We start from the raw sequence: 25,457 nt of genomic DNA on the forward strand, positions 1-25,457 counted from the left end.
AAAGAAATGTAACCTCCTAGCGGTGCTGATGATATCTCAAAGGGTCACAGAATTCAAGAAAGCTTCCCTTTTAAATATGGATTGTTAAAAAAAAAAAAATACACAACTTTGTTGGTGCTTGCACCTGCTCCAAGGCAGGCATAAGTGTCTGTTACCTGTTTGCTTGGACCTGGGGTTTCCATGTGATTGAGGAGGCAATTGTGCTTACCTCTGTGATGTCTAGCACCATCTTCAAAATATAACAAAAAAGTTTTCACTTTCTTCTTGTGCATGTGGTTTTGTGAAATCCAGTACTTACACATGCGTCAGCAAATGCATGCATGTGTTGCAAGCTCATCATTTACATATCTAAAGCCCCCAAGGCATTGAGGTTTGTGAAATCAGTACAGTCAACTCCACCTAAATGCACGTCAGTTAAGCGCATGCTTCGGTTATCCACACGTGACCTGCATGGTCCCATTTTTTTTTTTTACATTAAAGTATGTAGTCATAAACTCTGGATAATTGTACTTCTGATAAGCACACAATCCGCTTACGTGCACATATGTTATAGGTCAGGGGTCTCAAAGTCCCTCTTTGAGGGCCGCAATCCAGTCGGGTTTTCAGGATTTCCCCAATGAATATGTATTGAAAGCAGTGCATGCACATAGATCTCATGCATATTCATTGGGGAAATCCTGAAAACCCAACTGGATTGCGGCCCTCAAGGAGGGACTTTGAAATCCTTGTTATAGGTCCAACCGCCATTCTCTCACATCACATTCACTCCGATTAACTGCATTCACACTGTACCATGGCGTTGCGTGGACAAAATCATTGTTATTTGCTAAACGTGTCGATGTGTTAAAGAGACTTGACCAAAGGGAGAGTTTCTACAACTGTACCGTATTACATTGTATTCGGTGTGTTTTTGGTTGAATAAAAGTTTTATTGCATTTGACTACAGTGTACTGTAATTTCATGACGGACACATCGTACTCCTATTAAACGCACACTCCGTTTAAGTGCACTTGGCAATCCGGTTCGAAGGCCATGCACTTAAGCTAGGGGTATCAAAGTCCCTCCTCGAGAGCCGCAATCCAGTCAGGTTTTCCCCAATGAATATGCATGAGATCTATTTGCATGCACTGCTTTCATTGTATGCTAATAGATCTCATGCATATTCATTGGGGAAATCCTGAAAACCTGACTGGAGTCTACAGTATTTCCACTGTACTGTATGTGCCACAAATACATATGTATTAGCTGGTGTCCTCATATGTATTTTATAAAAGGCAACAGAGGTCTTGTGAAAAATTGGGCTTCACAAATCTAAACAGAGATAGAGGGATTGTAAAAAGGACAGGGACAGTAAAAAATAAATAAATAAAATAAAGATACATCAAACATCTAGAGGGCAATTTTCAAACTCATGTACAGGAAGAAAGTGATTTATCCTTACAAGCTGTTTTCTGAAAATGGTTCTTCTTCAACATGGTTAAATACCGTATATGTGAATTGTTCCACAATAAGCACATATTTAGCTGCAATTAGGAGAGATGCCCTGGGGATATGTTTTGGACGAAATCAGAAAATCACATATAAGTAGTAGAAGTATTATATTTAGACATTATTTTGGTGGTAAATGTATCCACACAAAAGGTCAGTTCAAAAGTCCTTGGGTATTCTGTACATGCAGCAACTTTCAGTCAACATATGCATTTGCTCTTTGAAAATGACACAAAGGAACACACACAACACGGGATGCAAAATTTGCTTCTAGCCCATGCCTCCTGTCATTGGCTGCAGGGAAGTTGAGGGCGGGTCGCCAATGAGCCAGTCCCAGAGGGTTCAACTATTGCTCAGTAGGGTCCCTCCGTGCTAAAGAGTATCTGTTTATTTGAAAACTGTACACAGAGAGGTAGTCAGAGTTTTCTATGGGGGGCAATGGTCTGGTGATTTCTGTAGTTTGAAAACTGTAAAATGCATCAGGGTGCAGTTTGGATGAAGAACATTACAGAGCGTAAATCCAGTGTTAAAAAGGTGCTTACTAGTGAAAACATGATAGTAAAAAAAAAAAAACCAAACAATAAACCACAACTTTAATCCGAGAACATCCTTAGTTTCTGTAAATAACGCACAGCTAGCCAGAAAATAAGCTACAGCGTTGTTTATTTCATTAGTCAGTCTCCAACTTGATTTCCGTATGTTTACAGCGGAAGAGATTTCCTGATTCCGGGAGAACAGGTGATAAAATGGGGTGGGGGTGGGGAGGGAAAGTAGGGGAGGAGAGAGGAGGCGGGAGGAGCGGGCAGGCTGTGGAAGGAGGGACGGGGCGTGGATGTGCGGGGCGGAAAGTTGGGAGAGCCAGCGGCTCGCACCGAGGTAGGACAGCCGGGGAGCTGAGTCCTTCGCCTACTACTCGCCACCGACACCGTGAGTACTTTCCGTCGTTTCGCTCAGCGGCAGTATTTTGACGTGCGTCGGTTCGGCCCAGAAGGGTTGTGACGGGGCGGCGCGGGAGGGAGAGAAAAAGGGGCATCAGCGCAGGTGCTCGCGCGCGCCTCCTCTCCCCCCCCCCCCCCCCGGTTTGCCGCCAGCGAATAAAGGGGCCTCTGTGGCACGCGGGCTCGAGCCCTGCTTTCGATCCGAGGTTCAAATCTCGGACGCGCTTACGCAATTCCATTATCCTGGCTAGGCGGGAAAGTGGAGGGCTTGGAAACTTTATGAGACTCGGCTTTCATGTTCCATGTGGGCAGTGGATTGAGAACGCACTGTACGGCAGTTAACAGGAAAACAATGTGCTGTTTGTTTCATTGTGCCAGTAACTGGCACGTAAACACTTTTCCTGCCTAGTAGTGCAGGAAAAGGCTTCAGTTGTTACTGCGGGGTTCTTTGACATCAGTCTGAAGTTGTTTCTGCTAACTGCCCCTTGTCTCTCTTTTATCCACGTACCTTTCTATCTCTCACCCATAAATTGGCTATATTCTTCAGCAACAAATTCTACAGTGTAGCTGTGAGTTGACAGAAAAACTTTGATTTAAATCATTCTGCTGCTGCCTGTTAATTTCATAGTATGTGACTGTCTCACCGTGCCAGTCCAAAGGATAAATAACAATTCCTTATTAACTTGGTCCACCAAAGTTCTACCCGATCCTTAAAATGTCTTTTCTAAGCTGAAGAGGCCTTATTAGCTAGCTCTTTTCTGGGGAGCTTTGTCATTTTGGTTGCCCATGATATGGTTGCACCATAAAAAGGCCTTAAGATATTTAGGAAGAAAAATTGAAAATGTACAATTTTATAGTTGCATGTATTTTAAGCCAATTTTGAAAATTCCCACATAATTCTACATGGTAAGTTATATTTAAAGTTTACCTGCTATTTACCTGTCTGTACTCAACAGGCAAGTTATATGTTCAATGGTTGAATTTGTTGTTGAACAACATATACCCAACCCCAAAACACACCTTTTTTTCCTGGTGCATATCTGTGGCCAGTTTGAGAATAAAAACATGAATATGACCAGCACTGCCCCTGAAGGCAAAAATGCTTTTGAATGTTGGCTTTTGTTTTTAAAAGTTGCTTCCAGCAGTAAAATCAGGGTCATTAGTAGGTAAATTTATGGATTGCCCCTGAAACCATTTTAAAATGTGATGTTACATTAGCAACTCTCCAGTCTCAAAGACTTTTTAGTGATAATGGGTCTGGAATATCGTTGGTCCAATCCCTTAATTAGAAGAGTAATGATTCCCCTCCAAAGTGTTATTCAATTTAAGTATCTTTTTTTGGAATCTACTCTCTGTGGAAGACTTTCTTAATTCTGGTTAAAAAATTGTTCATACAGTTATACAATACTAGATTAGAGAAATTGTTACTCTTTCACAGAATTACATGTGCCAAGTTGTAGAAGCTGCTGCCCTGTCTCATCTTGCTGGCTGACTGACTGCAGTGCTACTTTAATGGGATTTTAAAAAAATCTTTCACCCATCTTCAGATGTTCAAAACACTACAGTTAAGATTATTATATTTAAAACAAGATGAGAGCAGGCAACAGCTCTTTTACTGTAATTACATTAATTTCCAATACAGTTTAGAGTAGCCCCCTCTTCTTTGAAACCGCGCTAGCAGTTTCTAGCGCGCGGAGTTGCGCTGAATGGCCTGCGTTGCTCCCGACGCTCATAGGAACTCAGTGAGCGTTAGGAGCAGCGTGGGCCATTCAGCGCGGCTCTCTGCACTAAAAACCGCTAGCGCGGTTTCGTAGAAGAGGGGGGTGGTAGATGTTTAAACAGTTTATTGGTTTTTTTCCATTTTTTTTCGTGACACAGAAGTTGGATTGGGGTTATTCTATGCCAAGTGGTTAATGGTCCCCACCATTATGTTTCAGATATTGTTCAAAATTTGCACATAGAATAGTCAGGGTACTAAGAGAATTTTTCTAAGATTTTAGATTCCTAACGGCAATACAGTGGTGTAGTGAGGGTAGGAGGCGCCTGGAGTGGTGGCGCGCCACCTGTGCCCTCTTCACTCCTCCTACACCTTTTGTACCCACCCTCTCCACGTATCTCTTTTAAATCTTCACCAGCGTGAGCAACTTCTCTGGCCTGCTCACACTGGGGTTGGCTTTCCCACTTCACATCCCTGGTCTCGCGACCCAGAAGTGATTTCGAAGGGGAGCCAGGCCAGTGTACACAGCAAGCTGGAGAAGCTGCTCACATTGGTGAAGATTTGATATTAATAATAACAGTTTATATACTGCAGGACCGTGAAATTCTATGCAGTTTACAATGATTAAAAATGTTACAGATTGAGTAGTACTAACAGAGTTGAAGTTTAGCAATCAGTTGTGGGGAAGGATTGTGCAGTGCAGCTGCCTACGTACTTTAGGAACAGATATGTTTTTAGGTGTTTCCTGAATTCCCCATAGGTATTCGCAAGCATGAGTAATTGGTTCAGATCTTTACCCCATAATGCTGCCTGATATGAGAAGAGATGTTAATGATGTCTTTTAAATTTACATCCTCTAACCGGTGGGGAAACGAAATTCACATTTGAGCTTTTCATATGTTGATTGGTTGAAAAAGAGAAAAGGTCAGATATATATCTGGGGGCTAGGCCGAAAAGTACTTTAAAACAGAAACAACTGAATTTAAACTTCACACGAGCCTCCATCGGCAACCAGTGCAGGAGTCGGTAGGAAGGAGTTACGTGATCGAACTTCTTCAGCCCCAAAATCAGCCTGACCGCCGCATTTTGCATCAGTTGTAATTGCTGCAAGTTCTTCTGGGTAATTGCCAGATAGGCGATATTGCAATAGTCAAGTTGGTTTAGTATAAGGTAAGGGGGTGTGAGCATGGCATGGGGGTGGTGGAGAGGTGCCAAGATGGCGCCTGGGAGTCCACACCCCTCCTCCCTTACTATGCCACTGATGCAATACTCACTGAGCTACACCCACTTGTCTGGTTGGATATTGGCAGCATTGTGCACAGTGATGAATAAAGTGTCATTTTTAACTACTTGTAAAATTGAGAATAATTGGTCAAGAGTGCTAATTTTTGGTTGTCCAGCATAACTTTTTGTGCTAGATGCTAATATGAACATCATAGATACAAAAGTCCACCTGAAGGGTTTGCTCAAAGCTGCTGTATATCTGCAGAGCAAGAGTAAATACAGACTTCAGTTTTTTAAAGTCATAGATTATCCTTGCATTGGACACTACACTCTCAAATTTACATCAATTCTTCATGAATACTTGGGTGGGATTTCTGTCCCCGCGCAACTCTCTATTCCAAGTGCTGCACTGCACATGCACGAGTGCCTTCCCGCCCGAGTTAGGGCACGCATCTCCTGTGAGGTACCTCAGTTCAGATACCTAGCTAAGAAGCCAACCAGGGGAGGAGGGTGGGTTGTGAGAATATCTGCCTGCTGTCCCTGGAGAACAACTGTTACGGTAAGTAACTGTGCTTTATCCCAGGATAAGCAGGCAGCATATTCTCAACAGTCGGTGACCTCCAAGCTAAGCATAATGGGATGGAGGGAGAGTTGGCAAGTTAAGAAAAGAGATTTTGCAAAACAGATTGGCCAAAATGGCCATCCCTTCTGGAGAAAGTATCCAGACAGTAATGAGAGGTGAATGTATGAACCGAGGACCAAGTGGAAGCCTTGCAGATTTCCTTTGGAATTAGAAAATAACGGGAATAAGAAAATAACTGGAATAAAAGCCCATGTCCCATTGGTTCAGAGGAACCTCTTCGACAGCTTGAAGGCGAAGAAGAGCCTGAGCTTCCTGAAGAAGAAGGGGAAGTTGTGACGAATTGGAAGGACACTCTCTTGGAAGGCGATCTGGAGGCACCTGAAGAAAGTGAAGGGAGTATCCGTCCCAAAGGATGTTGAGAACCCAGAGATCTGAGGTGATCATCTCCCACTGGTGATAAAAGTGGTGAAGATGATCTCCTATGGGCAGAAGAGAATTCTGATGCAGGGAGGTTGGCATGCTCAAACTGGGAATGTCAAAAAGACTGAGCAGGTTTAGTCGCAGCAGGAGTCTGAGCCTTCTGCTGTCGTTATTGCTGTGGAGGCCTTCTAGGCAGAGGCCTGGAGAAAGCTGGTGTTGTTTTTGAGGATAACGACGTGGTGGTTGCTTGTATGGGAGAGCAGGAGGAGTCTTAGGCTTCGGCCAAATCAAGGAAGCAAAAGAGCGCTCATGTTCAGAAAGGCGCTTTGTAGCAGCTTCAATAGAATCATCAAAGAGTTCATTTCCCTGGCAAGGCAAGTTCGCTAGAGGGTCCTGCAGATTGGGATCCATATCAACAATGCGGAGCCAGGCTACTGCAAAGGCAGAAACTCTAGAAGAGAGCTCAAAAGCATCGTATGTGGCTTGCAGCATGAAGAGTCGAAGTTGAGACAGAGTTTTGATGATCTGTTTAAATTCAGAAAGACTTTATTCCTCAATAGCCGGGTAGAACTTAGGCATCAATTTGAGGAAATGATTAAAATAAGCTGTGAAAATGTAGTTATAATTGAGAATTCTGTTAGCCATCATGGAATTCTGGTATAATCTACAGCCAAACTTGTCCATGGTACAGCCCTCCCTGCCTGGAGGGACCGCAGCATAAAGCTTAGATGGATGAGCTTTCTTTAAAGAAGATTCCACAACCAAAGACTGGTGGGACAATTGTGATTTTTTGAAGCCTTTGCAAGGTACTGTGCGATACCTGGATTCCAGCTTGGATGGAATGGCTGTAATGGAATAAGGAGTTTCCATATTCCTTAAGAAAGTTTGTTTCAATACTGGAGTCATAGGAAGTCTCAATGTCTCCTTGGGTGGTTGAGGCAGCTCCATGTCGGCCAAATATTTAGGCGTGTTCTTGGAATCAGAGTGGAGATCCAGCTGAAGAGCTTTCCTCATGTCAAAGACAAATCTGGCAAGAGACAGACTTCGAGGTCGAGGCACTTTCAGGAGAAGGAGTGCGAGACTTAGGAACCACCGAATAGGAAGGAGAAGCCTCTCTGGAATACTGAGAAGGAGGCTCAGAATCCAGGCGCACAGTGATTGAAGAAGCTCCACTACCCACAACAGGAGGAGTTAGAGAGTGCTTGCGCTTCAAAGACCTCGATGGTGAAGTTCCCGGGGTTCGAGGAACAGAGTGGAAGAGAAGGCTGCCTCGGATGGAGGAGTCTTCGACTTCAATGGACTGCAAGGAGAAGCAGCCGGTGTAATAGCCTTGCGAGACTTATGTTTAGATTTAGTAGAAGTCTCGGTAGCCTTTGATAAACGAGGCATAGAAGACTCAGTATCCGGATGAGGAGAGGGTTTCTGCTGTAGAAAAGTCTCCTGACTGAGCTTAGAAGCGAGATGCCTTGAGCGATGCCTCGATCGAGGCTGAGGAGACTGTGTCCGAGGAGTAGGCGAAGAGTCGCTGGACGAGAAATATCGAGACTTCCAAGGCTTTCCTCGAGGTGCTTCCACAGGGGTCTCAGACTGCCGCTCAGGTTGGCTCGTAGGAAGCAGGGTCAAGGCCAGGAAGAGCTGAGCCACGACCGAGGAAATCTGAGTGGTCAGAATGGCTTTCAACATGTCCTTGAACATGGGCACCGAGACAAAAGGATCAGGACATTGAGCGAATAGGGTATGGATATTTTAGGTTAGGTAGGGAACACTTTCAGGTCATGGACCTGGGGGGCCGCCGCGGGAGCGGATTGCCGGGCACGATGGACCCCTGGTCTGACCCGGCAGAGGCAACGCTTATGTTCTTATTTATGTTCTTAGGTCTCGAAGGTGCAGCAGTGCGCTCCAAGAAGGGCAAACTCGAGGATGAGTATTCCCGATGCTTGGAGGCACACTTAGCTGGAGGTCCCGAAGAGGCTGGCAGGACCGCGGACACAGCCTGGGATGCCTGAGACTCTGGAGGCTTCTTAGGGGGGGTACCTGAAGGAGAGACAGGAGACTTACCCACCGAGGAAGACTTCTGAGGAACTGCCGACAAGGCCTTCTAGACTGGAGGTGTCAGGGTCGAGGTCTTGGAAGTCGAGGCCGTCCCCGAAGCCAAGGTCAAGACCCTCTCAGCAGATGGTTCCATGGTGCCAAAAAGTTGAAGAAGCTTGACACAGCGTCTACGAAGGGCTCGAGGTTGAAGGGTAGCACAGCGCGAACAGGCTTCGGGGCAATGTTCAGGACCCAGGCAAGCAATTCACTGACTATGAGGATCAGTTATTGAGATGGCCTTGGCGCACTGGCTACACTTTTTGAACCCGGTAAGAAGCCGGGACATAGAAAAAATAAAGGCCAACGTAACGAACGAGGTAAGCGGCCAGTCCTACGCCAAAAGGCCCCTGGCCGGAAGAAAGTAAAAAATAAATAAATAAAAGGTTTTGGGTTTTTTTAAGAAAAGAAAAAGTAAAAGAAACGCGATCACAGCAACTAACAAAAAAATAAGAAAGCCGCAGTGAGACAAGGCAACGAAGACTACTTTTAACCAGCTCCAGCTCCAGAGCAAAAATAGATACAGACTTCAGATATGATCAAAGATTATCCTTGCACTGGACACTACACTGTCAAATTTGCAGATATTCAGTATGAATAGCTGCATCAGAACATACTTTCAAATTTTGTACAATTGACACAAGGGCTGAAATTTGTCAGTTTTCAGGGTCAATTATTAAAAAAAAAGAGTCTGCCTGAATCTTTTTCTAACTAGTACCCCTTCCTTTTGTGTCACCCCTTAAGGGCTCCTTTTACAAAGGTGCGCTAACGTTTTTAGTGCACGCACTGGAGGCGGTAGCGGCTAGCAACGTGCTATTCCGCGCATTAAGGCCCTAACGCACCTTTGTAAAAGGAGCCCTAAATGTTTCTCTTTCCTATCAGAAACTGTATTTCTACTCCCACCCCTCCTCAACCATGTTTGTATGTCCTTGTCTTTGTGTTATCCCATATAATTTTTTTTATTTTAGCCTTTTTAATTATGTAGACTGCTTAGAAAATATATAAACAGTATATCAAATTTTAATACACTTGAACTTGAGTCTACAAGATTTATATTTATTTGTTTTGCAATGCAACCCTTATTGAAATATAAATTTGTTTAAAAATGTGGGATATTTTGTGTGCATAGCCCATGATATACACATATCAGAAGGCTAGAAAATGTACATGAAATAGGTGTTATGTTGGTCCATGGTTGCTTTACCAATACTGTTTTCCAAATAAACAAACCACGCCCAATAGCCATGCAACAACAGCCACAGGTGATTTTCTTTTCCACAAGTCTGTTTGTGGGTTTCTTTTCAACAGAATCCCAAAAATTTTAAAAATGCCCAACTAAAGCATGTGAATGGGGCCAAAGCAATAAACAAATGGCTAAAATGATTGATCATAATGGGTTCAACAAGCCTAATCAATTCCGAGTATAAAATCTATTTTAATACCTAGAAAATACAAATGGTACACAAATAATATACATAGCAACCAACTATAAACCCAGTGCTGCCTTCACTGGAGAATGAACGCAAAATAAGCACAAAATATAGTACCAATCACTAAACTCACTCACTCACCACCAGAAAAACATTACAACAATACTGTAGAACCTTTAGAAATCTATAACAAGCATAAAAACACAGTTACTTACCGTAACAGTTGTTATCCAGGGACTGCAGGCAGATATTCTCAACAGTGGAGCCCCGCAGTGGACAGCCTCGAAAGCAGACTTGCTTGAAGATCTTTGTAACAGCTTCCAAAATCTGTCAGGACAAACTGCAGCAAGTTTTAAGGCACACTTTGAGCAAATTTTTTAAGTGAGCTTTTGCATCCTTGATGCTCATATTAGCATCACTGAAACTAGCATAAAAAGTTGTGCTGGACTGCCAAAAATTTGTACTTTTCATTAATTATTGTCAGCATTATGAACATCTAAAATGACATTCTGTTCTTTGCTGTGCACGATGCTACCAGCATTCAGTAAAACTAGGTGGGTCTAGCTCAGTGACTATTGCAAGATCTGATATTTTGGGAAACTTTTTTTGATTCTGTGCTAGTTTTACATACAGATTTTGAACAAAATCAGAGACATAATGGTGGGGAGCTTTTTTTTTTTAAATTTAGACCACTTGGTATGGAATGACCCATTGTTAAATAGGTATTTTTTAGTGTATATACCTTCTGTTATATGTTTTCAAAGTGTCTTCTAGTTTCTAGTGCCCACAGCCAGAGAGATGAAATATGCTGTCACTAGAGCAAGAACTTCCCATGTATATACCACAATTATTTGTCCTTAGTGCTGAGGTAGGAAGAGCATAACTATATAACCATTCATTAACAAATGAAGATTTTTTTTTGGGGGGGGGGGGTTGGAGGGGCAGATTTCTTCATAGAGGATTCTAATGCTGTTTTTAACCTTACTTTGTAGTTTTATATTCTTGAAGTCTTGCGGGGGGGATAATGATTATTATAGGGATGTAATTTTGTTTGTGAAATTTCTGCTGCTTTTGACTTGCTGGGAGTTTTTGCTATACTTTATTTTGATTTTCTCCTGATGACTGCAACACATTGAAAGTGGGGAAGTTTATAATCTGCCTTGAGATCCTAAAGGTTAAGCAGAATATAAATGCTCTTTTAAATTGAGAGCCTTATTTAGAAAGGATGTGCAGAGGGCAGTTCAGTTGTTCAGGTGGGGACATGGAGACTTCCCATAGTATTTTTTATAAGAGGTTCAGCCAAATATGTAGGTGTCTCTACTTCCATTGGGAGCAGTAATTTCAAAAAGCTGCATGTAGGGTAAACACATGTGAATGAGAGCAGCCTTTGTTGGTCCTACACTCGGTGTTGCCCTATAGATGGAGTAAGATCTGGTAAGTAGGGTGAAACCCCAACTGTGTGTAAACATCCATCTTTTTGCCAGCCTTGTGAGCAAGTGCATTGTCTTGCAAAAAAAGATCTCCTTTCCGCATTTTCTCTCTCCTATTTTCTTTCAGTGCCTCCTTTAATCTGCACAGCAAGTTACAGCAGTATTCTGCATTAAATGTTTGGCCCCTTGGAAGACAGTCAGTCATTACAACACCTTTCTGATCCCAAAACACTGTGGCCATAACCTTTCTTGCTGACTTTTGGGCCTTGAATTTCCTTGGTCTTGGAGAACATGACTGCTGCCATTGCAAGGACTGTTTTGACTCGGGATCATAGTGGTGTAACCATGTTTCATCAACAGTAACTAGTTGTTCCATAATATTGGCACCAGCTTGCTGAAAATGTTGCAAAATCAACTTGGAAGTGTCCACGCGACCTTTCTCATTACCGTTCAAACAATCGGGCACCCACTTGGCTGACAGCATCTGCCTATCCAACTGCTTGTGGATTGTACACCAAACATGTTCCCTGGATATCTGTAGTGTCTTAGCAATTGTTTTAGCTGATATTTATTGATCTACTAAAATCAGGTCATGGATATGGTCAACAGTGTCAGGAGTTGACACCATTTGAGGCCTCCCAGACCTTGCTGCATCTTCAGTCTCTCAATCTTCACATTGAAAATTTGCGCACTTCTTCACTGATAGGCTTTTGTCACTCAATGTTTACATCATACATTCATGGATTTCCTTTGGAGTTTTCTTCTGAAGGAAAAGGAACTTCATGGCAGCTTGGAGAGCCACATTTGAAAAATCCACACTTTTTGATCTGAAATACTGTCAAAAATATAGCATCACAATTCTGTAAATTGGCACGTTGCAAAATAAAATAACACTTCAGCTAAAGTGGCAAAATAATGCTCAGAATTTAGGAAGTTAGTTGGGCTGAGAATGTTTCAACATCCCCTCTTAGCTACGTAATTTAGGGTTCCACGTCAGGAATCAACACCCAGGAATAGGATCTAGGTGTAATTGTTGAAGATACGACGAAACCCTCTGCGTACGTGATGTACATGTCATCTATTCTAGTGTATGTGTGGCTAAGAAAGCACATAGAATTAGAGAATGACACTGGGACATTTGTCCCTGTCCTTGCGGGATCTATCTCCATCCCTGCAAGCTCTGTCCTCATCTGCACAATCCTCAAACACTTTAAAATCATAAGTGTTTGAGGCTTATGCAAATGAGGACAGAGCTTGCAGGGATGGGGTTGAGACAAGGACAGAACTCTCAGGGACAGGATGGGGATGGAGAGAGATACCTTATTCACTCAAAAACAAGCCCCACACGGACAAACGATACACACACCCAGCAACACTACAAGGCCTTACTTACAACCCACAACATTCACACTCCCCAAAGAGAAAGGGAAAAAGAAAAGAAGTGGAGAAAAAGGCTTCAGTTCAGCTTCATCTGGCCAAAAATCTCCATTCCTACAAAAGCTGTTTATGTGTAAATGCTGAAAAATAGTCCAAGAAAACAAGGCAACTAAAGTAGCCTGCCAGGTGGTATCAAACGGCACGCCTAATACAGATGAAAGTCAGTGGGTGAATGTAACAAAAGGCGGTATAGTCCGGCTCATAACATCCACAGCAAAAGCAAGAAAAACAACTTAGCTGCTAATGGCCTCCAAATCCAGGCCAGGCAGTCCTTACACCCAACGGGGAAACCTCCGTTTCGCATCAAATCGCTGCGTCAGGGGTGTTCATATCATTGCTTCACAATTCACATCCAGATATTCCAGACCTACCATACTCCTCAAACATCCTCACCACTTCATTGATCAAAACTGGGGCTTGTTTTTGAGTGAATAAGGGATATATTCGGGCCCTAATCCTTGAGTATTTATTTCTGATGGAGAGAGATCCCATGGGGATGGGGACAAACTGTAATTCTCTAAACAGAATGTTAAGAAATACAGTGGTACCTCGGTTTACGAGTGCACCGGTTTGCGAGTGTTTTGCAAGACGAGCAAAACATTCGCAAAATCGGCGCCTCGGAAACCTAGGACTTCAGAAGAAAGAGACTTGGGAGTAATCATCAGTGCAGACATGAAGGCCGCTAAACAAGTAGAGAAGGCCTCATCCAAAGCAAGGCAACTTATGGGATGTATCAATAGAAGCTTCGTTAGCCGCAAATCTGAAGTCAATGCCACAGTACAGAACCATGGTGAGACCTCATCTAGAGTACTGTGTGCAATTCTGGAGGCCACATTACCGTAAAGACGTGCTTAGAGTTGAGTCGGTTCAGCGGATGGCCACTAGGATGATCTCGGGGCTCAAGGGTCTCTCGTACGAAGAAAGACTAAACAAATTGCAGCTCTACACTCTAGAGGAACGCAGGGAGAGGGGGGACATGATTGAAACATTTAAATACATCACGGGACGTGTCGAGGTGGAAGAAGACATCTTCTTTCTCAAGGGACCCTCGGTCACAAGGGGGCATCCGCTCAAACTCAGAGGAGGGAAATTCGATAGTGACGTAAGGAAGTATTTCTTCACAGAAAGGGTTGTAGATCACTGGAACAAGCTTCCAGAGCAGGTGATCAAGGCCACCAGCGTGCTTGACTTTAAGAATAAATGGGATGCCCTAGTAGGATCCTTACGAGGGTCGAGTTAAGGAACTAGGTCATTAGTACTCAGACTTAATGGGGTGGGTCAGTAGAGTGGGCAGACTTGATGGGCTATAGCCCTTTTCTGCCGTCATCTTTCTATGTTTCTATGTTTCTAATTGTAATGCAATTTCTTCCATTCATTTTTCATATACACACAATATAATCTTATTAACAATACATAGTGGTAACCACAAAATAAAAAAATACAAAGCACACTGTAAGCAGAGAAAATGTTAATTATCATTTTATATTTGAGTTTTTTTCAAAGAGGTCAAGGCAGATGACTTTAAAATATGCAATGACACCTCAGGAAAAGCTACAAAAAAATAGACAAATATAGTGCAAAATATAGACAGCAGATATAAATTCTCAAAACTGAGGCATTTCGATTACTAAATTGAAAATAAAATTTATCTGGTGATTTTATTTGTCTCTGGTTGCACTTCCTTCTGATTGTGCATCTAACATTTCTTTCTTTCTGCCTCCTGCATGCTTCCTCTCCTCCGGACTTCATTCCCTTCCCCAACCAACATCTCTCTCTTTCCCTCTTTTCTTCCTCTCTCCTCCACCCCCATTGGCAACATGTCTCCCTTTCTCTCTCAACTCGGAGGTTTCCTGCAGCCCCACCAGCCGAATACTGTTACGTCTGACGTTATTCTCTTGGTCATCCAGGCAGGAGTGCAGCACCCGGCATTGCGCCTCCAGCTCACGCACTTCCATTGTGCTTGATCTATCTTCCGTGTGTGAAAGCTGATGTTCTGTTTGGGTGAGATGACTTCCCTGTCGTTCTAACCCTTCTTTGATATCCTCTACCGTTGCCTGCAATTTCGACAAATGATCATCTATCACCACTGAGAGGTTTTAGGCGAGTTCTTCAACAGCCTCGTCTTGCAAGGTAACTATTGAAGTTGGAGGTGGAGCTGACGCTTCTCTCTACTTGGAGTTAGAGGTGGTCTCTGCGCTTTTCTCTACTTCAGAATTTTTATCGTCATACTGAGAAGACCGGAGCCAGAGAACCCTCCACCTCTACAAGGAAAAAGCTTCCGGCTATCTTCTATAAGGAAGAATACTTTTGTGCTGTTTAGGTAGGAAAAACCATGAATGTGATGATATTTAGTCAGAGGAAGTCAGGAGCCGAGGAGCCACAGCTTAGCTTTGCGTCATCACATGACCTCCACGGGATCCATATTTAAACCAATACAGTTTTTCCCATCACAATCATCATACAGAAAATGGCAGTTACATTTTTTTTATCAGTACTTTTAAAGTAAGACCAGTACCAGGCAGACTTATATAGTCTTTTCCCTGAAAATGGCATTAACAAATTAAGATCATGTGTGCATATGTTAAACTCAAGCTTATGGTGTAATGCAATCTATTTTGTTGGTTGGGCAGACTGGATAGACAGTGTGGCTCCTTACCTGCAGTCATCTACTATGTTATCATAGAAACTATCAACAGACCATTGCAGAATAGCAACCAATCAGATAAAAGTATTCTTTGTAGCCAAGTGTGAAAGCTGCAGAATTACTCCACCTCTGGCACATGGCAAAAATGCTACAGACTGAACTGCTGCTAAATTAATAAAAAAAACCAACCTCATGTGGAAACAATGCAACATGCCCTATAAATAGATCTTGTTTTGCTGCAAACATCACCAGCTCTGCACCCTCATGACAAGTCAAAACAAATGCTGGGAGTGTGCTTCGGCTGGGAAGTATACAAGCAGCTCTCCATAAACAAGCATGAAAGCCAGGCAGAGGTTGAGAGGGATATCTTACAGACTTACAGGTTTCTGAGTTTGTGCCTAACTGCTCTTTATCACTACTTGCTCACTAACTTTGGAAAGGCAGGAGGGTGGCAGAGGAAAGGGGAAAGTATGAGAGAGTGAGCAGAAGAAAGGAAAGAGCTATAAAAGTACTGAAGGAGAAAAAAAGAAAGGGAGAGATAGTTGGAGAGCAACAGCGGAATGAGGAAGGGAAGGCGGGGACATGGGGAAAGGAGTGAGAAAGAAAGAGGAAATGGATGAGGAGAGGAATTGAAAAGAAAAGGAAGTGCTGAAAGATGTCATTCCAGTAAAATGCAAAAGACTCTAAAACAGTGTCTCTCAAATTTTTTTTAGCTCTGGCACACTAAACAGAGCAAATGTATTTCATGGCACTTTATACTTGAAATTATAAAATTGTAAAACCAACAATTACATTTGAGTTTTATTTATATAAAGTTCTTTAAGCTATGTATGGGTAATTGTAACAATGGTGAAACTATAGAATAGAATTGCTAATCAATGCGCAGGATGTGCTTGTTTTTGAGTGGAAATTAACTCAAAACGCTGCTTGATAGACGACAAGCAAATAATCATCCACCATCTGCAGTCGTTCTCTTTTGTTCAATTTAATTACTGTCGGAACTGAAAATCCAAATTCACAAAGATAAGATCCAAACGATAACAAAGCCTTGATTACTTTGTTGATCAAGTCAGGATAACTACTGCATAAAAAATAAAAATAAAATTACCATTAATTTTCAAGGACCAATCGCATCAAAGAATAATGCTTGTCTGGGTGGTTGTATCTTTACACATACAGATGCTCATAACATTGACAGACTCTTGCGTACGTGATGTACATGTCATCTATTCTAGTGTATGCTTATGAAGGGATTTTTAAAAAATAAAGTAAAATTCTGGGATCTCTCATGGCACACACTGGAATCTCTTCGGGGCACAGTTTGAGAGACACTGCTCTAAAAAGATATGAGGTACATAATCAAAACAGAAATACGTCTAAAAACCTGTCTAAATTGGCACTTGGACGACCTAAAACAGGGCAGCTTAGGCCTTTTGACTGCCGCTGTGCGCCCAGAGAGAAAAGGAGTGTTTTTGGAGGTTAGGGTGTGATGTGGGTGGGATATAGGCCAAAGTTAGTTGTCCTGTAGCGATAATCGAAGGTTTCACGAGACTGCCTAGATGGAACTTATATGTTGTGACTTAGGTGATCTAAAAACAGGTTTAAGTGCCCAGAAGGTATCCAAAGTGACCAGATAACTACTGCAGACACACAGTACAGACCCTGAAACACTCCCCCAATGATCACTGACCCCCCCCCCCGCCCAACGGCATAAAAATCAGAATAAAAACGTACATACCTATTTCCAGAACATCAGCACCTGACATAGGAAAGCCTAGTAGAGCTGCACAGAGGTGCTACTATCTACCTTTTTAACCAATCACATGACAGAAAGGGGGAAGAGCCACATGCTTGAAGGACAAGATATTTCTTAATAGACACAGAGAATGCATTTGGAAATGCTTTCCCCCTTGAGCATCCCCCAATGAAAAGTGAAGGAGGGACAATAAAGATGGATGACATTAATACATGCTGGTCAACAGTATTCCACGTTTATTAAAATCTTACTATCCTGCGCCATTGGTAGTCTTGCAATCTAAAATTCAGTAGTACAGTCAATGAGCAAATTAAGACAAATCACATATACAAGAATTCAAGGTTACCGGTAAATTGAAATACAATTCCCTAGCAACAGCAGCAGATGAATCCAGAGACCAATGGGGATAGCACACATCTACCAGCAGGTGGAGATAGAGAAACTGATTAACAGGTGGTCCTATTGGCTCGCACTCCTCCTGTATCTCCAGTGTTCTCTATCTCCCAGCAGGAAATGGTCGCTATTCAACTAGCTCCTTAATTCTGGCTGTGACTGGAAAATTATTTTCTCCTGTTGAGGTTTCTCTTCAGTGAGCTGGCAATGCTATTTCTCCTGTTGAGATTTTCTCTTCAGTGAGACAGGGGTGTCCGGCTGAACGGTGCCGGCTTTAGGGGTTACACCTGGCCCCCCCAGGTCCCTGCCTCACCCTCCCTCCATTGCTAGAGGGTCTGACTGGGTCTCAATTTTTTCTTCTTTCCCTTCTCTGTTTAAAAAAAAAAAAGAGCACAGTTGCTACATTCTGTCCTGTTATTGCTGCACTACTAGCTCTAACTGGCTTCAACCAGCCCTAACAACAGGTTTGTGAGTATGTCTGGTTTTTACTGTTGTTTGAACACTGGAAAAGGTCCATATTAAAAAAATATGTCCAGCATATATATATAATTTTTTCCCCGAAAACCGTCCAACTGTACGTCCAGCTATCTGATTGTCCAGACCACTAAGTCGTCCATCTTTATACCCCATTTTCATCCAAAAATTCATCCAAGTCAAAAACGCCTAGAAAAACCTTTTTTGACGTGGAGGGGTCAGAAAAGTAAGGGATTGGACACCCAGACATGGCAACAGAGTAGTGGGTGCCACAGAAACCTCTCACAACAGCTCCCTTATAGGTCATGGTGAGCCCCCTCCAAACACCCCCAAAATCTACTAGACTTACCTATCTACCACTCCAATAGCCCTTATGGTTGCAGGAGCCACTTATATGGCAGTACAAAAGGGTTTGGTTTTTTTGGGAGGTGCACATGTTTCTCCATGAATGCAGTGTTTAGAGTGGCTTATGGGCATGAGTCCTCCTCTCCATGGTTCACTAACTCACCCCCAAGACCACTTATTCCACCTCTGTGCAGCTCTACTAGGCTTTCCCATGCCAGCCTGACAGGTGGTGATGTTCTGGAGGCAGATATGTAAAGTTATTACGTTTTTTATGGGGGTGGTCAGTGATCACTGGGGCTGTGTGTGGGGGTCTGTACTTTGTGTCTGCAGTGCTTATCTGGTCACTTTGGATACCTTTTGTGGACTTAGACCTGGTTTTAGATGACCTAAGTCACAACATCCAAGTTCCGTCTAGGCAGTGTTGTAAAACCATCGGTTATACATGCAGTAAGACTAAGTCTAGGGCAGCCTATGTCCCGCCCTCACCACTCCTCCTAAAACGCCCCTTTTAGCTGTGGTCGTTCAGCAGCAGTGTGAAGGCCTAAGTCGTTTTTAAATACGTCTAAAACCCTGTTCGATTATCGGCACTTGAACGTTTTTTGTTACTGATCGTCCGAGTGCCGATTTAGGCCAGTTTTTAGATGTTTTTCTGTTTCGATTATGAGCCCCCTAAGATAGAAAGGTTCTCCAGTGTTTAATGTTTTGAAAGTCAACAAGAGGAAGTTATTCTATGATTTATAAGTAGCCAAAGTCCTCCAACTACATTGCTGCAAGTGGGTGCTGGTGCTTCACTATTGTGTTTTCAGACACGAAGGACAGGCGGATTCCCTGCAGTGCTGCAGAGATTGCTTGTCCTGTGCAGGTCCAGCAGAATGGAACAGGCTTCCTTTTAATGAACTTTTGAGCTTTAGGAAAGCAATAAAAACCTACATCTTCATCTGACTCCTCAGGACAAGCTAGCATTCAGACTGTTACTCCCAAACCTATGTACTCTTAATAGATGTTCAACTGACCCCCCTGTGCATGCTTCAAGCTCCAAAAGTCTGCTAATCCAGAAGTTTCAAGTTTATTTAAGCTTTATATACTGCTTAACATTCCTAAGTGGTTTACATAATACAAAGCTAGAAATAAAACCAATTGAGCTAGAATCATCTCATGGTACTCTATTGCTTTAGACTTCTGTTCCTTGTTAATTGTTATGTGTCCTGTTTGCTAACTATTATATATGTTACCATGTAACCCGTTCTGAGCTCCTTGGGGAGGATGGGGCATAAATCAAATTAAATAAATAAATAGAGCAGCAAGGGAATTTGAAGGTATTTAAAAGATTGTTAAAACGCCATCTGTTTTGCCAAATGAAGTTTGGGGGATGAAGCTGTGACCTCATATGGGTAGATATGATAATGTTTTGTATGTCTGGGTTACGTTTAAAGGTTTTAAATAATTTTGTACAATATTCCAGTCTGTTAGGATTATGTTTTTATGCATGTTTGTATATTTTAGCTTTGTATAAAGCAGACAATAAATTTAAAAAAACTATAATGGAAATGTGATAGTGAAAAGCAACCCCTACTGACAGGATTGTAGATGGAGGACTCCCACTCATCTTAGAGAGAACAGTGGTCATAGCACCACATGGGAAGATATTGGAGGCTCTCCTTCAGCTCTTTTGGATCCAAAGTAGCTCTTTTGGATCCAAAGTGGCCCCAACTTAAAAAAATTAGTGAACGCTACTGGTGTAGAGGGGATTTGAGAACCAAGTCGGATCACAAGTCTCTTTGTGTACAGGGCACCAGAGCAAAATTGGGGAACCTTTTCACTAAGCTGCGCTAGTAAATGGGCTTAGTGCGTCCTAATACAGGACTCTCAGCGTTAAGCTCATTTCTAATGCAGCCATAAATTCAGCCTTTTTCAATGATCTTTTTCTGGCTGTGCACAAATGTGAGCGGGTCATGGGCTTGAAAAAATTTAACTTGGAAGCACTTGTCACCTTCTATTTAGAATTCCTGTGTTAAGTCAGCATTATTCAGTTAGGGGTCCTTTTACTAAGGCGCACTAACCGATTAAATCAGTTAGCACAGTGTTCTTCAACCATCGGTCCATGGACCAGTGCTGGTCCATAGAAATTTCCTGCCGGTCCAAAGGGCCAGCACATGCATTAGGCCCAACACAGTGTTCTTGAACTGCCGGTCCATGGTGCAATCAATGCGGTGTTATCTTTGAGCCAGCTCCCTCTTCCTAACTGATTCAGTGCACAAAGCCACGGGCAGTGGCTCCTATGGGCATCCTGCGCCTGAACTGGAAGCCTTCTCTTTGACGTTGCAATGTCAGAGGGAAGGCTTCCAGATGAGGCACGGGATGTGCAAGGTGCAATTAGTGCTATTATGGGAGCGGGGTCTGGGGTGGAGATTGGGTAGAGATGGGCGGGGTCTGGCCCACGACTTAGCCCAGTGTTCCTCAACCACCGGTCCACAGACTGAAGCCGGTCCACAGAATAATTATTTTATTTCTGCCGGTCCATAGGTGTAAAAAGGTTTAAAAACTCTGGGTTAGCATGCCTTAGTAAAAGTACCCCTTACTGCGTGCTAATGTTGGTGTGTTAGCTGAATAGCACTTCCATTCTCATTCTCCGTCCCTGACATGCCCCATCCCAATAAAATGAAAATGAAAAACAAACAGTAAAGGAAGACTCTGGTGCTCAATATCTTTTATTGGTAGAATGATGTGATACCTAATATCTTCCTAAGAATTTCAAAAATCTCTCTTAAAATGTAGCAAATGACTCTAGAAGTCGGTGTAGCGATTCTCAAGGGAAAGGCTTGACCCTGCATCCAAAAGCCTTTTGGGCCAAAACACGATCGTGTCGAATCACGACATATCAATAAGATATTGATCACCAGAGTGTTCCATCGCTGTTCGTTTTTCACTTTCCAAGTTTTGGGAAGTATTCATCTCCTTAGCAAGTATTCATCTCCTTAGCATATGGAAATGGCAAACCTGATGCAAAATACTTTACTGTGTTGTGTGTTAGGTCATTTTTCTTGCATTAAGGAAGCATTAGCGCTTAATGCAGTTTAGTAAGAGGGTCCCTTAGCAATTTTGCTAAAGTCTCTAAAACATTAGAATAGCAGGTAGAATGAAAACGACAAGAAAAGGCCAATTAGCTATCATATAACTAATAAAACATAAAAGTTTAGAACAAAATCTTTCAGTGTAAACTAGATACTTCATTCAGTCTCTATTCAGTCCACACTGGAAGGATCCTGGCTGCCAGTCATAAAGTACTTCATATCCAAGTTCATTTTTGCCATCTTCTTCTATTGTACTCTACCCTTCAGTATAGTGTAGTGTGCCTGGCCCCCCTTCATTAATTAAAATAATATTCTTTTGGGGGATAATTTGAAAATGAGTAAAAACCGTTTTATACACAGAAATAGCTTGTTTACAAAACTGCTCAAACTGTGTCTTAAAAGCAAAACAAGGAAAACCAGTAAAAATGCAAAACCAAACTGCAGGACAATGTACACTTCTCCCTCTGTATTCGCGGTTTCAGCATTCGCGATTTCGATTATTCACGGTTTTTAGCTTGCTGGCACCTCCCTCCAAAATACATCAGCTTGCATAGAGAAATTGCTGATTCCAAGCGCTTACAGAGAAAATCACCGATTCCCAGCACTTTCTTCACCGTGTTTTGCCTCTCCTTCAGTAACAGGCCAGGTCTCCCACCATGTGATTCGCGGTTTCACCGTATTCACGATGGTTTTTAATAGAAAACAGCGAATAACATATGAAAAGGTTATTTGCGGTTTTTCTGTAATTGCGGTTCTGTTAATCCCCTATCACAGCGAATACAGAGGGAGAAGTATACAGGATGCAGGAATTTATTTGTACTGTACAACAATATAGTGCAGCGATTTAGACAGGAGATCCCAAACCTGTTCTTTCTTGTGCTTATTTTATCCAATCTGGTTTTCTGATATATCACATGCCATCAGTAGGGACCCCTGAGGAAGGAGTGTTTCTTTGAAACACGGACCGTGTTGGGTCTGATCCATTTGAATATTAGGACCAGTTTTTTGGATACATTTTATTATAGCTCATGTACTTGTTTTATATGTATTGTACATGTTTTTAAGATTTTTGTGTTACAAATAAATTCCTGCACCCTGTACATTGTCCTGCAGTTTTGTTTTGGTTTCAAACTGTGAGTCTTACCTTTATGTACAAGAAGATGTACAAGAAGTCCAAAATAGAGGCCTTGTAAATCCGCAGCAATGCAGGCAGAAAGAAGAGCATATCTAAATAGATGTGTGAATTACTTCTTTATTTAGAGTTTAAAATGTCCTTAACAATACCCGACATGGACCATGTTTCACCTAAACAAGGGCTGCATCTGGGGTAATCTTGCCAAAGAAAGAGTGCTAGTGACAGGTAGAGAATGACAGGGGGACACATTTTTCCCCCGTCCCAGTGGGAACTCATTTTCCCGTCCCAGCAAGTTCTTTTCCTGTCCCTGTCCCATTCCTGCAAGCTCTGTCTTCATCTGCACAGGCTTCGACACTTTAAAATCATAAGTGTTCGAGGCTTGTGTGGTTAAGGCAGAGCTTGCAGGAATGGGACAGCAACAAAACTCACCAGTGGAGAAGAAAAAAAAGATCTGTGTCGCCAGAACACTACTACTTTCAGCAACGCTATTGTTATAGCAGGCTCACCCTAATCATTGTCATAAAAAAAAAAAAAAAGCAACAAAAAAAACAAGAGCGGTTACTCTCCAACATCCACTGGCCTGGGCTATAGCAGGACTGACCAGCATTCCTCTCCCCGACGTCAGATGTCAGAAGAGAATTCCAAAGCAAAACCTATTTTTTTTTTTCCCTTCAGGATATGTTTTCCTTTTAGAATATATTTTGATATCAAATTCTTTGATTATAAAATGTAATATATTTTATGATATTTATATTAGTGAAAGTGGCACCTAGAGAATTACATGGGGACAAAGTTTGTCCCTGTCCCTGCGAACTCTGTCTGATCCCATTCACACAAGCCTCGAATAGTTATGATTTTATATTGAAATTATTTTATTAAAGTATAAAAGGAAACAATATTCTGTACAACTGTCATTTTATAAATGACAAATACAGAACAAGAATCAACAAAACCCCTGTTTCTCCTCCCCACTCACAAATATCCCCTCTACCAACGAGACAACTGAACAAGCCAAATTACTACAAAATGCTGCATAGAAAAATCTTGCTAACAGAATACCTCAGTCAAGAGAACGAAAATAGCAAATCCACAATAGCTCAAATTAAACCAAAATCCCAACAAGCCACACCTTGCATGTGGTACAATACCTATATAGATATATAAATAAAGGAGTCAGAGTGGAGATACCATAAATAAAAGAGTCAGAGTCAAAGGTTTTATGTACCAACTCCGCAGCCCTGATAGGTACGTCAGGCTCCGTCTCTGGAGGTATTCAAATCCAGGCTGAAAGCCCACTTTTTTGAAGCTACACTTAAGTCCTAGCCCCGACCCACTTGTAAAGCACCCATTCTGTTTGTCATTCCTTCTGTATTCCCCTACCCTTTCTTCTCATCTCTTCCCTTTATAATTCCCTACCTAAGTAGCATATATAGATTCACCCTTGTCCGTCCTATATGTCATAACTAGATTGTAAGCTCTTTCGAGCAGGGACTGTCTGTTGCGTGTTTAACATACAGCGCTGCATGCATCTGGTAGCACTATAGAAATAACAAATATTAATAGTAGTAATTGGGTAGTTATTTTAATAAAACGGTAGCATATGCACACACATTTGTACACATCAACGTTCTGATTACCGGTATGTACTTTTCTGAAAATACACACATAGTGTGTATTTTTCAGGGAGTTTGGGTGGTGTTTGGGTGGGACTCACACGCATGCATGAGCATTTATTCTAGTTCTATGACTGGTGTCAGGGGTAGAGCTACAGCTGAAGGAACCTGGCGAAAGGCCCAGGGCTGCTGGCTGCTAAATCGAAGAGTGTTAAATTTTTGAAAAACAATTCAGGCTGCTGGTGGAGATGAACATGGCATATTCCTCTAGCAGTGCTGCTGCTGGGCTGCCGCCTGATTTCGATATTCTCCCCCTCTGTTGTGGCTGGACAGTGGATAAAGTGCTTAAACACTCCTTCTCAGGCTGCTGTGGAGCTGAAGCTTCATGATATGTAAAGCACCACATTTGTCTGTCATCCCCTCTGTAGTCCCTGACCCCCCTCTACCTCTTCATCCCTTTGTATTTCCCTATATGAACTACATATATTTATTCACCATTTTTGTCCAGTGTGTTTGTCATAATTAGATTGTAAGCTTTTTTGAGCTGGTACCATCTCTTCTGTGTTTAACGTATAGTGCTGCATGCGTCTGGTAGTGCTATAGAAATAATAACAGGTAGTAGTAGTAGATATGAGCTGTGATCTCACAGATCATACTCTTGAGGCTTTGGCTCCTTGGCAACCTGAGATAAGTGTCCAAATAGTTTATACATTGCCTGACCACATGGGGGAGGGAGAGGGGAGACTGGGACAGCACTACTGCTCCACATGCATGAGAACCTTCTCACTTTCACCCCCACTTCCTCCTCGCCACTGTTCCCAGATCTTTACACAAGAGTGGATGCCATATCTTGTCCCTCTCCTCTCCAAGGCAGACTTTTTTACACTCCCTCACAACAACTGTCCCCAACGTATACATGCTCCTAACCCACATCTCAGATATCACACCCATATCGGGCACATACAACATACACCTGCTCTCTTAAGCACCTCCCTACACACTTCACATGTATCCCTCTGTCCAACATTCCATGAACCTGACCCCATACACAGTCTACCCAGATACCCCCTCTATTTCTACACATACTACCACTCCCTCCCTCCCCCCTCCTTGTGAGAGGTGGTTTTATAGGGATCCATCTTAATTTTTCCATCTGGGGCCCATTTAATCCTAGCTTTTCCACTGGCTGTCATAAGTATGTGTGCCTGACTCATAGTTATGTATTTTCACAGTTCTGCAAGTATTCTATAAAATAAAGTAGTTCCCTACAT

The 25,457-nt window shown here is 42.4% G+C and overlaps 1 protein-coding gene across 7 annotated transcripts in view; it reads left to right on the forward strand.

Annotated features, from left to right (window-relative positions):
* Positions 1-2,286: 2,286 nt before the first annotated feature.
* Positions 2,287-25,457, forward strand: part of SYNE2 (spectrin repeat containing nuclear envelope protein 2) — a 654,322-nt gene continuing 631,151 nt past the window's right edge. For 6 of the 7 annotated variants that reach the window (XM_033952730.1, XM_033952735.1, XM_033952736.1 and 3 more), the window contains exon 1: positions 2,287-2,415. The gene's annotated coding sequence lies outside the window, so the exon portion shown is untranslated. The remainder of the gene's footprint in view (positions 2,416-25,457) is intronic. The other variant, XM_033952732.1, reaches the window with a different exon arrangement.

The sequence above is a fragment of the Geotrypetes seraphini genome, chromosome 7 (assembly GCF_902459505.1).
Source record: "Geotrypetes seraphini chromosome 7, aGeoSer1.1, whole genome shotgun sequence".
Classification (NCBI taxonomy): Eukaryota; Metazoa; Chordata; class Amphibia; order Gymnophiona; family Dermophiidae; genus Geotrypetes; species Geotrypetes seraphini.